Raw genomic sequence first — 4603 nt, 5'->3', positions numbered from 1 at the left:
ACCAAGATATTTCTCTCACCCAGCATGGTTAAAAATAGTAAATGTTCTGGCCAGCAGATAATTGAGCTGTGTGTATTGTCAGAACTCAATTATCTAGCCTGGCCCAGAGGAGGAGTTTTAGGACAATGGAGCTGTGTGTATTGTGAAAACTCAATTATCTAGCCTGGCCCAGAGGAGGAGTTTTATGCTGCATAAAGTGTGAGTTCTATGTACCAGTAAATCAGTCTTGTTCCAGCATTAAGTTTTGACTCATGTGTGGATTATTCGGCGATTCCAGGGATATTCCTACTCGTGGAATATTGGGTGATTTTCTTTTATGGGAAGAAGGGAATGCTTGACGGGGATATTTTCTACTACCGTCACAACTGGTTGGCAGCAGCGGGATTTTCCCTTCTACTTTCCTTTACACCAGGATTCCAAGCAGACACTGGGAACAGAGAATGGAAGGCTGGTACACCCTGCTTAAAAGAAAAACACTGAAAGAACTACTGGAAGTCCGTGGAAGGATTGCTAGCAACAAAACCAAGCGGGTCATTATAGCAGAATTAATGGAGCTAGACCAGGAGAACTTGGTTGCAGCAACGCCAGCAGTACAAGAGATGGGGACACCAGTGATTCAGGAGGAGGAATCACCAGCCAACAAGGCAATGAGAGAGAAGCTAGCATGGTTCGGTCCGAACCCAACGGCGGATGTGGTGCTGAAAGGGATGAACCTGTTAGCGGAGGAGGCTAAACAAATAAGAGACGCAGAGCTACAGTTAAAACTGGCAGCAGTCCAACAAGCAGCCGCACATTCTCCAAACAGTGAGTACAGTACAGCAGACACAAGGAAGATTCCGTTTAGCGCTTTTAAAGCTTTTGATGAAAAAGACAGTGACATTGATAATTACCTGGCAGATTTTGAGCGACAATGTAACCTGCACCGAATAGATAGAGGAGAGTGGGTCTCAATATTGTCAGGCAAACTGTCCGGCAAAGCTTCTGATGCTTTCCGGACCGTGCCAGAGCAGGAGATCCATAGCTACGCCAGGGTTAAAGAAGTGCTCCTGGCTCGTTATGCAGTAACCCCAGAGTCCTACCGACAAAAGTTCAGGGACTCACGCAAAACCACGAAAGACTCTTACGTGGAATGGGCATGCCAGTTATCCCTGTCGGCCTCTAACTGGGTCAACAGCAGCCAGGCCACCACCGCAGAGGATATTTTGCAACTAATGCTCCTGGAACAATTTTACGATCACATCCAGACGGATGTCAAAGACTGGGTGAGAGATCGCAGGCCCATGACTCTACTAGAGGCCGCTAAGTTGGCGAATGAATATGCGGATACTCGCAAGATGAACCCGGTCACACCACGGGTACATCCTCCACGACCAACGGTGCCCTCACACCCACCAGCCGCTAGATACCAACCTCCTAACAGACAGGGGACATCTAGCCCTCGCTATCCATGCCAGGAGGACAATGAACAACGCTGCTTCCGGTGCAAACAGCTGGGTCACTACAAGCAGAATTGCCTCATGGACAACAACTCCAGGTCAAATTGGTCTCGACCTGGGTACCGCCCACCAACAGCAGCCCATTGTGTAGACTCGGCTTGGGATCCTCAGGAACTGGATCAGGAAGAACTATTGGGCACCCTTTACGAAGCCCTCATGGTACAATCTGTTATTACGGACAACAGGAAACACCATTGTCAGCTGGTCATGGTTAACGGAAAAACCGCCCGGGGATTAAGAGACAGTGGGGCAACCATCACGTTGGTACAAAGACACCTTATTAAGGCATCAGAGAAACCGGGAAAATCAATTGCTGTGAGAGTGGCAGGGGGGGCAGTATACCGTATTCCTACTGCACAGGTACACCTAGACTGGGGTGCGGGAGCTGGCAATGTTCATGTGGGCGTCATGAAAGACTTACCTTCTGAAGTCATCTTGGGCAACGACATTGGCCCCCTGACTTCGGCGTTCGCCTCTACCCCCGCTCAGGAGGCCCATGCAGTAACCACCAGAGCACAAAGCCGCGCTGCCGAGAGCCATCCGCTTCCTACTGAGACCCAGGTAAGCCAACCCAACCTACCCTTGACTGTAGAACCCCTACCCTGGGACACCCCAGAGGACTTTGGGCGGGAGGTGACCGGAGACCCTTCCCTCAGAAAGTATCGAGAGAAAGCCAGGAGGGGCCAAGGGGGGTTAGAGAAGGAGCAATTTATCTGGGAGAAAGGCCGCTTGTACAGGCTCACCGAGACCCGGGGTAATACACCAGGGCCTAAGCAAAAACGCCAGCTGGTAGTTCCCCGGAAATACCGGCAGGAGTTATTGAGGATTGGGCACGACGTACCCTTGGCAGGCCATTTGGGAATACGCAAGACAGGGTATCGGATAACCCAGAACTTCTTCTGGCCTGGGGTGTCCGACGACGTCAGGGCGTATTGTCAAACGTGCGAGGTATGCCAACATATAGGTAAAAAGGGAGACCACCCAAAGGCTAAACTAGTTTCCATGCCCATTATTGAATAACCGTTCACAAGGGTAGCCGTGGACATTATAGGGCCCCTGGCCCAACCTAGCCGTTCCGGCAAGCGGTATATACTCACCATAGTAGACTACGCCACCCGTTACCCCGAAGCGGTAGCTCTCTCTAACATACAGGCTGAGACCATAGCAGAGGCCCTAGTTAAAGTATTTTCCCGAGTAGGCTTTCCCAAGGAGGTTCTGTCCGACCAAGGTACCCAATTCACGGCCGAGGTAACCCAGCAGATATGGAAAACCTGTGGAGTTAAATCCCTGACTAGCTCCCCATACCATCCCCAGACTAACGGCCTGTGCGAGCGCTTCAACGGAACGCTAAAGCAAATGTTGAAGTCGTTCACGGGGGCATACAAGGATTGGGAGCGATTCCTGCCACACCTTCTCTTTGCCTACCGAGAGGTGCCGCAGGAATCGACCGGATTCTCACCCTTCGAACTTCGCTATGGGAGGCGGGTGAGGGGGCCCTTAGATCTCATCAAGGATCACTGGGAGGGGCAGACAGAGATTGAGGGGACCCCGGTTGTACCTTATGTCCTGGAGCTGAGGGACCGCATGGAGGAATTAGCCCAGACAGTGCGAGAGAACCTCCAGGCGGCCCAACAGCGCCAGAGGGTATGGTATGACCGACGGGCTAGGCACTGGAGCTTTCAGATAGGCCAAAAGGTCATGGTATTAAGGCCGGTCCGAACAGACAAGCTCCAGGCCGCCTGGCAGGGCCCCTATAAAGTTATAGGACAGATATGCGACACTACCTACACGATAGCCAGCTGCGAGGATGAAGATGTGAAACAAACCTTTCACATCAACATGCTCAAGGCCTATCAGGAACGGGCAGAGGAGGTAGCCGCTATCTGTGCACCAGCAGGAGAAGACACAGAGACCCTACCCCTTCCCGACCTATTGGGCAGTAACGAAGGGATGACCCAGATAAAGAAAGTCCAGCTAGGTGAACAGTTGGAGCCGCAAGAGCGGGCTCAAGCTGTCCGCTTACTAGAAACAAAACAGGCTACATTCTCTCAGGAGCCTGGATACACACTCCTAGCCATACACAAGGTAGAGACTACAGGACAGGCACCCCTGAGACAGCCTCTGTAACGGACCCGTTTCAGCAGACAAGGGGTTAAAATCCGTTTAGGCGATAAGCCCCTTTCTGAGAGACCGGCACAGCTACTGCAGAACACCAAACTCCCGAACTGGATACAAAATAGCACTCCAAACTGGAACCTCACGAATAGCTGCTAGCAGACGAACAGGAATCAGCTTACACTTCTGGCAATCGGTCCTCTAACAGCATACAGCGAATCCCCCCAATAACGAGACAAGGCTCCGTGTTGAGGGTCAAGCAGTGGTCTGACTGTACTTCACGTACAGCCTCTTTTATTCATAAACCACAAACATAGTACTGCCCACAGGGGTTTGAAATACAACCAATCAGTAATTTACAACACATACAATGTAAGTACACGCCCCTAGGAGACCAGAAGGAAGACTTGTGACATAGGACAGATATGCAGCACTGTAGGATACACAGAGACAATACATCCCCACAATGCATCATGGTTTCCTCCTCTCTGCCCTGGCGACACCCGAGGCGTAATCCAATTATCTCTCAGGACAAAGAGGAATCTCCAATACACATGTTCAGACAACAGGACAGACATCACCCTTTAAACACACAATGGGACAATGGCACAATAGAAACACACCCAGCATTTTCCTCCCAAGCTGACAAGTTACACTTATTATAAATTGTTACAACTTTGTGAGTTTACATTGGCCATACATATAACTTACATCAATTTAAACAGTATAACTTGGGAACAAACCTATCCAAAATTCACTTGAATAGGTTCAGGGGTTTAAAAGTTAGTATATGGCCCATAATCCTGGGGCAAGAGGCGGATAAACAGGCCTCTCCAAAACACCGTGGCGAGGTTGGTTTCGCCACAGCCTCCCTACCGTATCCCCGAAGCAGTCCGGGATGGGATGCGGAAGGAAATAGATGAGATGCTTTGGCTAGGCGTAATCGAACCCTCAGAAAGTCCTTGGGCCTCGCCGGTAGTCTTAGTGCCAAA

The sequence above is a fragment of the Bufo bufo genome, chromosome 1 (assembly GCF_905171765.1).
Source record: "Bufo bufo chromosome 1, aBufBuf1.1, whole genome shotgun sequence".
NCBI lineage: Eukaryota > Metazoa > Chordata > Amphibia > Anura > Bufonidae > Bufo > Bufo bufo.
Note: the sequence above shows the minus strand (reverse complement) of the source record.